The 11,885-nt window shown below is 38.5% G+C and overlaps 2 pseudogenes; one reads left to right on the forward strand and one right to left on the reverse strand.

Annotated features, from left to right (window-relative positions):
• Positions 1-8,693: 8,693 nt before the first annotated feature.
• LOC106800720 (olfactory receptor 13C8-like) lies at positions 8,694-9,533 on the reverse strand (annotated as a pseudogene).
• A 920-nt stretch (positions 9,534-10,453) lies between these two features.
• Positions 10,454-11,387, forward strand: LOC101399795 (olfactory receptor 13C9-like; annotated as a pseudogene).
• Positions 11,388-11,885: the final 498 nt, after the last annotated feature.

Genomic DNA, 11,885 nt, shown 5'->3' on the forward strand with positions numbered 1-11,885 from the left:
TCCAGTTGGATTTGGTAAGTAAAACAGAAATATAATCATTCTGCTTCAGTTTGAAGCTATAAAAATCAATAGAAAGAGTATCAAAATGAATCAATGTCACCAGAGAATGGAATCTATTCCTTGATGGGTTGGGGAAAATACAGATTGCTTGTAAGAGAACAAATTATATAACTTATTCAATTTGATTACACAAGGTCTTGACACACATTTAAGATAATTCCATCTAAATTAGAGAAGGCTCTTTTTTCTTATAAGTGTTTTCAAGTCAATTTAACTCAACTGCACGTTGGCAGACCAAAAGCTGTGGGAGATACAAAGATGAGTAATGCCCAGATTGACAAGGCCTGGAGAGACGGCATTTCTGCACTAGCTTCCTAACTTGTCTCTCAGGTTCACTCTTGCCATCCTTCAATATGTTCTCCAGACAGCAGTATGGAGAATCTTCTTAAAATGTGATACAGATCAAACCACTACTCTGCTTATAGGCTAATATGTATTCCATCTGGGTTTCTATTGTGATTTTTTGGTTCATATGCCTTATTAAATTTTTTTTTGAGTATCATCCATTGTCATGTCCCAGTTTCACATTCATACTAAACTGAGAAATGGCCGCAAGTTGATATCTTGTGAGGACTATCTTCTGGACAGTAAAATTTGTGTTAAGATGTGAGAAGATTGCAGCTGAAGTTTGACTACAAGTTTTTTACTTTCACTTACAGCACAGGTTCCTAAAAAAGAAACAGGAAAATATTTGCAAGAAGCAGAGCTCATACTTTCAAGGGTCAGGGCTTGTCATTCCCATGCTCATCTTTGGGTGTTTCATTTGCAGCCAGGGCTAAGGTTGCACATTTTACTTTCCCTGGAGATTTGTGTGGAGTGGGGGTGGGTGAAGAGCAGGGTACGGCAGGAATAGAGGAGTTGGCAGGCCAGCGTGGCCCGATCCCCTTCTCACTGCAGATGCCTGTGTCCAATGCTACCAGATACCAAAGGGATCGATACTGGTAAATTTTTAGTTGTGATGAGTGCTGGATAATGTTAGAAATGACATATTTTTTTTTTTGTGAGGAGATCAGCCCTGTGCTAACATCCGCCAATCCTCCTCTTTTTTTTGCTGAGGAAGACGGCCCTGAGCTAACATCTGTGCCCATCTTCCTCCACTTTATATGGGACGCTGCCACAGCATGGCTTGCCAAGCAGTGCGTCGGTGCGCGCCCGGGATCCGAACCAGCGAACCCCGGGCCGCCGCAGCGGAGCGCGCACACTTAACCGCTTGTGCCACCGGGCCGGCCCCAGAAATGACATATTTATTTGCGACTTTCAAATATGAGTTTTCTTATGTTACAGTCCAAATTTGAGCAATCATGAAAAATCCCCAACAAAAGACCAAGTGGTTTGATCAACCCTGGTGCCCTTACTCACATGTGTTATATTCAGTAGAAATATACTCTCGTTGGATCATCTCATGGATGTCTGAGCATATAGCCACTATTAGAAACCTTGGACATCCACATATTAAATTTTCTATAATAGATGCTCACATATCTAGATGCAGGTGAAAAAATAATGTGTTCTTCTGTACCCACAAAAGAACCCTAATAGAACAGGTTGCTCTTTCGGAGTGATCATGACTATTCCACAGTGATCCTGAATAGACATGAACAGTCCTGTTACAAAAGTGTGCTGACTCATGATTATTTATTTACCATTCTTTGTTTACTTGCCATTTATCATCTTATTGGCCCTGAGTTGGGCACTTGAGCCATATTTAAATATCATTGTAGATTAAGTAAATTCAGAGTTAGAAAAAAAATGTTAATGCTTATTGACTCCTACTCTAGGTGGGAAGAATCCTCCTCAGGATTCTCCTTTATACTGTCCTGACCCATGGTTGTCCTGGATTTATATGAACATTGGAAAAAAAAGAACTCTTTACTTCAAAAGTTAGATCATTCTATTTCCAAACAACTGTAATGATTTTTTAAATCACAACATTAATTATATGGGCCCTCATTTTTCCCAGGATGAAAATGGACTATCTGCATGATTTTGTGTCTTCTGGGAGTCACAAACTCAAAAATCTTCGGTGCTATGCAGTGAATGTACTTGAGTAAAACAAGCTGGGTCTAAAGAAATATTGAGGGGTGAGGACTGTGGCAAATCTCTTTAATTCTTTTTTTTTTTTTTCCTTTTTTTTTTATTTTTTTATTTATTTTTCCCCCAAAGCCCCAGTAGTGGGACGCGGCCTCAGCATGGCTGGAGAAGTGGTGCAAAATCTCTTTAATTCTATGAGACTAAACAAGATGCACGTGCTATAATATTCCCTTTCTCACCAGTTTATCACGTCTGATTCTCTACTCGATGTTTTCATTAGAATATGTATTCTTTACCCTCTCTCGTTGCATTTTATGAATGACAGGGTGATGGCAGTGCATGGAGGAGTGCTTTCTCTCCACTGAATAAAATGATTCCGCTTTTAGATTTTTGCATGTGATAATCTCATATACTCTTTTCTTTCCTTTAAGTTTTATCCGAGAAAGAGAACTGAATCTTCTAGGAACAGCTCCAGATTCCCTCCAGAAAATTTGTGGATGGAAAAGTGCCTTTGTTAAAAAGTTACAAGTTTACTTTAGCGAGCTTGACTTTAGTCTGTTGCAAGCACATGGGATCCCATCCCTATGGAACCTATTTGGACTATAATGTCAGAGAGAACTGGGTCAGTCAACTTTTAATGATGTCTTCTGAAATGTAGTTCCCTTCTCAGTGTGACTATCACTGTGTTTTATCTTCCTGTGAGAGGAGATTACCAGCCTATGAGACAGCGAGTAGAAAAGAAATGATATCTTCCTAGGTCAACTGGCCTCTTGGAACCCCTGTGTTTTCATGGCTACAGGTCATATAGAGCTGAAAATTGTCTTTTGTCTATTTGCTAAAGAGATGGATAGGAAGACTTTTAGCCGTCAAAAAAATTGAGATACGTGATGTGGTGTTTGGGCGTGTATGAATTTTGGAGTCTGTTTAGTTGTGCTTCAATCCCCGCTGTGCCACTTCCTAGCTGTGTGACCTAGGGCAATTTCTAGAACTTTTTTGGACACCACATTTTTTGTTGTATAAAATCATGTGCATCTTCAGGTTTTTATGAGGATTAAATGTATCTGCAATTTAAGTAATGTTTAGTGTGTTCCCTTCCCTGAGATACAGAAGACATTAGTAATTGAAGTGGTTGCTTCACTTTTAATTAATCTGTAACAGGGAAGAACACTCTTCCTTCCTTTTCCCATTACTCTGGAAACCTCATGGGTGTTGTTCAGAGACAGTCATAAGATTTCCTGTCTGGGTAAGTAAAATAATTTCTCTTTTATGTTTATTTAGGGTCCTACTGATCCTCTGACAACTTTGGATTTATCACGGGCGCCTCTCCAGCCTGCCCTCGAGGAGCCATTCCTGAACCAACTGGGTCATCTTCCCTCTTTGCCACATTAATATCTCTGATATCACCAATGTCCATGTCTCCAATTTCCTTTCATCGAGTTAGGATTTTCCCTTTTAGGCTTCTTGAGGCCCTCCCTTTTGTGATCTTGGTGACTCTACACAGACATGCCTCTCTTTCTACCTCTCAAGTGCCTTCTTGCCTCTCCTGTTAGTGGTTCTACTTGTTTTTCCCCTATAAAGTGGGATGCAGTTAGTAACGGTTGCTCTGCTTTTCTCATAGAGTGCATAGAGATTACCTATAGTATTTGCATCAAAAATCACACCACCTACAGCATCAAATGGAAAGTCCATCATTAGTGTTTAAATTGGGAGCTTCATATACTGGCTAGATGCCATCAACCTGGAGCTCCAGCATCACCACAAGAAACCTGGTTATAATTGAATTATCTCTATTCCTCTGGCTCCTTGGTTTTTTAAAGTGACAGCCTTTCTCTAGAGTGAGAGAAGCGCCGTAAAATGTGGATTAATAAACTGGTACGTTTAATCCTCATAACCAATGAGAAACTGAGGTTCAGAGAAATTTAATTGCTTGCATAGGCTATAGATTAGTAAAGTAGATGTGGAAGTATGATTCCAATCTAAACAGTTTGACTCTATATCTAGTGTCCTAAGTAATAATGTTTTCTGCTTCCCTTGATAAACTAAAAATTCTTGCACCCTAAAAATTCATCTTTCCTAAAGTGCATCACATTGAAAACCCATGACCCTAGGTTTATTCAGCAATTTTCTGGTTGGTTAAAACACTCAGTTCCTGGTGATTACTCTGTTACCTGTAAGTACAGGAATATCAATGAGTTTCTCAAGAGGATGATGCAATACTAGCCTCAAGACAAAGTTAAAGTATTATCCACTCTTACTCATGACCTTTGCCACAGTCATCGAGGTCTTGATCGTCATAGTCCCCTGAATTCGCCTATATATCCAGTTAACAGCTCTGGAGAAATTCTGAGTTTAAATCCAGTTAGGATATCTTAACTTTCTTGCCCTCTAATATTTTTGGATTAATTTTCCTGCTTCAGATGGAACTGGACTTCAGGATACTTTCCTTCTGACTAGGAGGCAATGGAAGAAATAAAGTCTTTTTAGAAAAGAATGGGCCGGCCCCGTGGCTTAGCAGTTAAGTGTGCGCGCTCCGCTGCTGGCGGCCCGGGTTCGGATCCCGGGCGCGCACCGACGCACCGCTTCTCCGGCCATGCTGGGGCCGCGTCCCACATATAGCAACTAGAGGGTTGTGCAGCTATGACATACAACTATCTGCTGGGCTTTGGGGGGAAAAATAAATAAATAAAATCTTTAAAAAAAAAAAAAGAAAAGACTATGGTTTGAAAACTAGATTTCTCACTTAGAACTTATATGATCTTAAATTCTATAAGTCAGTCTCTTCATCTGTAAATTAAGAGCAACGAGATATTCCTTTTAATATTATTGTGACGATCTTGTAAGAAATAATTAGATGTGAATATTTAGCACAATGCCTTGCATTTTGACCTTGCATTCAAGTTCTCTAGATAGTTCCTTATCCTTCTTTTCCTTTTTTTGTTTCCTTCCTTCTCTCTCTTATGATGCCAAGTTTCCCATAGAATTTAACTATGAATGTTTCTCTCAAAAAGCTGTTTTTTCTGTATATAGTAAATTTTAATTTGCAGTGTTCAATTACACTTCATTTCTCAGCAGGGTTGATATTGAAAATATTTTACAAAGACTATGGCACAGCTACCAACCAATCACAATGGACACTAACTACAAACAACCAGTACAGCTGTACCAATGAGTACAAACTCAGGTCTGGTTTTATTGTTTTGGTTGTAATTTTTTCTCTGATCTATAAGCAAAGCTGAAATTTACCTGGCATGTATTACAATGGCCACATTGATTGTTTATGTCAGGTATTCATTCAGATTTATTGTTGCACTTGCCATAGAAGTTAAATATTTTGAATATTACTGCTAGTTATTAGTCCTTTAGAAGTGTGTTTTAATTATCTCAGGTTATGGAGCTTTTTAATTAATTAATTGTTGTGAATTTAATTGAGAGCATATGGACTGTTTAATATAATTTGTTTGAAATTTGCTGATTCTTTCTTTTAGCCTAACAAAACATCAATTTTTATACATGTTCCATATGTGCAGTAGAAGAATGTGTATTCCATAATAGCTGGGTTGTTAAGTTTGTCAATTGTTTTATTCAAATTGCCACATCCTGGTTGTGACTTCGGATATTTCTACATTTCTGGAACTAGATTTTCCGTTCTGTAAAATTTGGAAAAATATGAGCTCCTTGAAGAGTTATCATGAGGGTCCAAAATATGGTCTTGATAAATCATTTTGGAAACTGTATGTAGCCTCCTGAAGATTTTTTTCATTCATTTATTTACTTATGCATTAATTGAACAAATTTATAGAAATAGCATACTGTGTGCCAGGATAGGACTTAGGTGGGTGCTAGGTGCACTGGTGAAAGAAAAGAGCTATCCTTATGTTTCTTTCTCTCAAGGTCCTAAGTTTATCCCTTCTGACACGTATTCTGGGGTTTGGTAAACTGCTCAATGTTTCCCTTTCGTATGATCATATGATTATTATTATGTCACTTTAGAGTATACTAAAGAGATTTTCGTAACCTGCATTTTAGACACAAGAAAGCAACTACCGAAGAAACACAAATGTCTTGCCCAGGACCTTCTGTTATTTAGTTGTGCATGGAAATGATAGTCTGGACAGAAGTATTGCTTATGCTCTAACTGGTTCACTACATTTCTCATGCAGAGAATTGCATATTTCGTTGCTTTTAAGGATACCTCCAGACAGAGTAAAGATTTGATGGGGCTGTTCACTTACCAGAAGTAAAATCCGAGTGACAGATTCAAACCTCTAAGGAAGTGGCACCAGTAGGCTACTTGTTCTGTGTTATAGAAAAGAAGAAATAAAAACTGAAACCAACACTGGAAACACCTAAGGAGCTGCTTTGTCATGGCAAAGAACCATACCTGGGGTGATGCTGACAGGACAAGAAGCAAATTTGGAGGCTCAAGTCCCTTGTCTTCATCCAACCTTCCACTCTCTCTCTAGAAACTCCTCTGGAAGAGTTTAACAGAAGACTGCTAGCAAAGGGGAAATGTAGTTTTCAGTGTACCAATCCTAACTCACAAAGCAGAGCATAGAAAAATGGATTTGAAACTGAGAGACAATAGATTAACACCATCAAAATTACTCCATAAAAATTAAGGATGTGAGCCTAGTTGAGCCTAGATGTGAGCCTGACGGCCTAGTTGTTAAAGTTCAGCGCATACCGCTTCAGTGGCCCGAGTTTGCTTCCCAGGTGTGGAACCACACCACCTGTCTGTCAGTTGCCATGCTGTGGTGGCAGCCAGCTCACATAGAAGAACTAGAATGACTTACAACTAGCATATACAACCATATACCAGGGCTTTGGGGAACAACAAAAAAGAAGGGGGAAGATTGACAACAGATATCAGCTCAGGGTTAAAATTTCCCTGCAAAAAGAAAACAGTAAGGATGAAAATCTTGTGCCTACTCAAAGCATTATGATCTATTAAAGTACACACAACACAAATAATAAAAAACAGCCAATGTTTATTGGACGTTTAGGATGTTCTAGGCACTGTTTAGTGCTATTCATAAATTAACTTATTTAATCTTATGAAGAAACAATAATTACTTGTTGACAAGATAGGAAGATATAATGGGCTTACTTTTGCAATTTGGAAGTAGCTATAGTCTTTTGCTTTAGATTTGTGTTTGTTCTATATTTCAACTCTGATAGACTCCTCAAAGGGCTAGAAAAAAGGAATGCTTTCCTCTATTGACATATCTAACTCAACTCCTTCAATGGAAATGGGGCTTCTATTCCTTACATTGTTACTGCTCCACATGGCTGCACTCTTTAGAAAATAGAGATTATGTCATCTTGGGGCCATCTTTGTCTTATCTCCCAATGCCCAAAACCCTGTAGTTCCTCAGTTCATTGAACAACGTGACTCTTTCTCTTTTGCCACTTCTCATCCTCTCATTACAAATTTTTATCAGATACCAGTTCTGTCTAGTTCTCCTACTGATTAGGAGCTGTATGGTCCAATGGAGAGAAGGAAAGAAGTCTTCATTACAGACTGATCTCGAAGTCCAAGAAGAATTCTCTGCTACAATGTTAGCTGTATTTTATCAGGTTAAAACGTAGGGTGTGTTACTAGAGGGCTTTTTCAGTTATCTTTGTTACATTATATACCAAATCCAGAAAAGTTATGGTAGCTGGTGAATAGAACCTATTCATCTACATTATAATACTCATCACACAAAAAAGAAAAGGTAGCACTTTGTTAAGGGAATTCATATGACAAAATGCCAATCTAGTTTATTTAGAAAATATTACTTTGAATCAAATTTCTTTTTGAATAACCTTTTTTACCTCAGATATGACAAATAAACATTTTTACTTTTATACATGCTATAGTTCACTTATTTATTCAAAAAATATTTATGTTGAGCATCTACTATGCCTCACATTTCATTCTAGGTCTTTAGGATGTTGTAGGGTAAGAAACAGACAAGTTCCTATTCTCAGAGAGCTTATATGTGTGGTGGACCCAGACAGTAAATAAATGAACAAATTAAAAATTAATATACAATATATCATGTGATGATTAATAATCACTTTGAATTATTAATTAATAATGTACTTATTTTAGGTTACAAAGTGCTGGAACTTCCTAAGAGATTTTCAACTTTTTAAATTTCCAAAATAGTATTTTTTTTGTGTGAGGAAAATTAGCCTTGAGCTAACATGCCAGTCCGCTTCTTTTTACTGAGGAAGACTGGCCCTGGGCGAACATCTGTGCCCATCTTCCTCTACTTTATATACGGGACTCCTGCCACGGCACGGCTTGATAAGTGGTGCGAATGTCTGCGCCCAGGATCCGAACATTCACATTCTGGGCCGCTGAAGCGGAACGTGAGAACTTAACCACTACGCCACTGGGCCGGCCCCTCCATAATAGTATTTTTTAAATCTGCAAGCACGTTTTATTTCTGCAGTTAGAACAAAAACTAATAGTAACAACTGCAACCAAAATATTTCTATCATATAATTTTGAATGACACCGGGTGAATTTGTTTTCACATGGTGATTTTCCCTATTGGAATTTCGTGTCTGCAGCTGCTTTGACTTCTGAGTCACACAGTGCAAATGAGTATTCATATCCCATCAAAGCAGTGTCTCCTACCCAGCGTGTTCTTCACAGCAGCCTTTACATCCTTCTCCTCAGAATATAGATGAGAGGATTGAGCATGGGGATCATCAGTCCATAGAGATGAGGACCCCAACAATGTCTTGATTATCTGGACCAACAGAGCTTTTAGACTTGGGCTTTGCATACATGAAGAAGATGGCTCCATAGAATATAATCACCACTGTCAGGTGGGCTGAGCAGGTGGAGAAGGCCTTACATTTTCCTTTGGTGGAAGGGATCCTCAGAATAGCGCAACAATAAAAATGTAAGAGATGGAAATTACAAGCAATGGAATAACCAGAACAATCAGACATGACCCTGCCATATATCACACTGATTGAAATGTTGGCACAGGCCAGTTTTAGGATAGCCAGAATTTCACAGACAAAGTGGTTAATGACATTGTTAGCACAGACTGGTAATTGCATTGTGAGAGATGTCTGCACCACTGAGTCCACAAGCCCAGCAACCCAGGATCCAGCTGCCATGGCTACATAGGTCCTTTTGCTCATGATGACAGGGTATCTCAGTGGGTAGCAGATGGCCACATAGCGATCAAGTGCCATCATGCCTAGAAGCACACAGTCTAGGCCCCCATGGCAAAGGAGAGAAACATTTGCACTATGCACCCAGAGAAGGAAACCATTTTCCTTCCTGTCAGGAAGCTGTCAAGAATTATTTGGACAGAGGAGCTTATGTAGCAAGTGTCCAGGAAGGAAAGATTACAGAGGAAGAAATACATGGGGTGTGTGTGAGAATCATAGACGATTACTGAGAAGAGGACTCCATTTCCCAGCAGGCTCAAAATAGATTAGATCCATTGCTTTTAAAGATACCTCATGACAGATGAAAGACTTGACAGGCCTCTTCATTTACAAGAGTTAAAAGCTGAGTGATAGAGTCAAACCTCTGTGGAGGTGGAACTGGTGAATAGGTGAATAGATTCACAAACAATAGTATATCCATGCAATGGAATACTACTTGGCAATAACAACTTAGAAGAATCTCAGAGGCTTTACGCTAAGTGAAAGAAGCCAGACAACAATGGCTCATATGATTCCATTTATATAACATTCTGGAAAAGGTAAAACTATAGGGATAAACAGCATATTAGTCTTTGCCAGAATTTATGAGTGGGTGAAAGGAGTGGCTATAAAGGGATAGCATAACGGAGATTTTAGGGTGATAGAAGAGTTCTATGTCCTGATTATGGTGATAATTGCATGAAGCTATAGATGTTTTAAAATTCATAGAACCATATGCTAAAAGAGCAAAATCAATTTTATTGTATGTTTTACTGTATAATAATTTTTAAAATAAAATTTAAATCTTTCACCAAAAAAAAAGGTATTTGCATTGTAAGGAGAAGATTTCAGATTACTGGGCTTTACATGAATTGCATCCAGTTTTTGGGCAGTCAGGCAGTCAATAAACACTGGTTGGGTTTCTTGCTGACCATTCCCCTTTGAGATTGGCACACTTCTTTGAGGTGTTTTGATATTCAATGAGTTGAGTCTTCCTGACCTGGGACTTGGCTGCCTTTGTAAGTCAGCTAACGAATTCTCTGATATAATGCATTCAGTGTTGATTTTATAGTTCATAAAATTATCTCAGATAATTATGGACCACAAGCAAACTTGAGTTTGAGCGTAGGCTTTGTGGACTTACCACAGTAAAGAAATTATTATTATTGTTAATTCTTACAGATGAAAGAGAGAAAGGAAAATGGAATGGGAATGCCAAACCATTCTGGTGGAATTTTTTCTGAAGGGGCTTTTTGGTTACCCAAGGTTTGAGCTACTCTTTTTTGTGCTCATCTTAATAATGTGTGTGGTCATCCTTCTGGGAAATGGCACCCTTATTTTAATCAGCATCTTGAGCTCGCACACCCGTGTGTATTTTTTCCTGGGGAACCTCTCCTTGGACATCTGCTACACCACCACCTCCATTTCCTCCACACTGGTGAGGTTCCCCTTGGAAAGAAAGACTGTATCCTTCTCTGGCTGTGCAGTACAGACATTCCTTTGCTTGCCCATGGAGACAACAGAGTGTATGCTCCTGGACATGATGGCCTTTCACCAGTATGTGGCTATCTGCAACCCTCTGAGATGTTCTGTTATCATGAGTAAGAATTCTTATGTGCCCATGGCAGCTGGGTCCTGAATCATAGGAGTTTTCAACTCTGCAGTACAATCTGCATTTGTGATACAATTGATCTTCTGTAGGAATAACGTCGTCAATCATTTCTCCTGTGAAATTCTGGCTGTCATGAAGATGGCCTGTGCTGACATCTCAGGCAATGAGTTCATCGTGCTTGTGGCCACGACATTGTTCACATTAATGCCCCTGCTCTTGATTGTCATCTCTTACTCATTAGTCATTTCCAACATCCTGAAGATCCGTACTTCAGAGGGGAGAAGCAAAGCCTTCTCAACCTGCTCAGTCCAACTTACTGTGGTGATAATATTCTATGGAACCATTCTCTTCATGTACATGAAGCCCAAGTCTAAAGAGATCCTTAATTCAGATGACTTGGATGCTGCTGAGAAACTTATATCCATGTTCTATGGGGTGATGACTCCCATGATGAATCCTCAGAAACAAGGATGTAAAGGAGGCAATAAAACATCTATTTAACAAAAGGTTCTTTAGCAAGTGAATGCAAAAGATATTGGATTGCTAACACAATAAACATTATTGAAACTTGAAAATTATGTTGCAATTTCGTTACTTTATTTGCACTTTCATTTATTATTTAAAAAATTTTTATAATTACTTATAGAATGTCAAAATTATTGCATGCTCATTATAGAGAATTGGCAAGATACAGGAGAGCAGGTGGAAGAAAAGAGAGAGATCATCTATTAATCTAACCCTAGGAGATGGCCATGTTTGAACATTTTGAACAGTATCTTTCATATTCTGTATTTATTCCAGTATTGGAATTGGGTGTTATATGTCTTTTTATGTTCAGTTTTTTACATAACACTGTTTCATGAGCAACACTTCATCAAATCTTTCAAAATTAATAAAGCTCTCTGTTGTCAAAAAAGCAAAACAGAAAACCCCAAAACACTGCACCCACATTTTCCAGTGGAGAGCCTTGTGAGGTGGTTCCACATTAATCTCTAAATCCTCCTAAGCCATTAAATACTGT

This window comes from Ceratotherium simum, chromosome 29 (genome assembly GCF_057802395.1).
Source record: "Ceratotherium simum simum isolate JZ-2026a chromosome 29, ASM5780239v1, whole genome shotgun sequence".
Taxonomy (NCBI): Eukaryota; Metazoa; Chordata; class Mammalia; order Perissodactyla; family Rhinocerotidae; genus Ceratotherium; species Ceratotherium simum.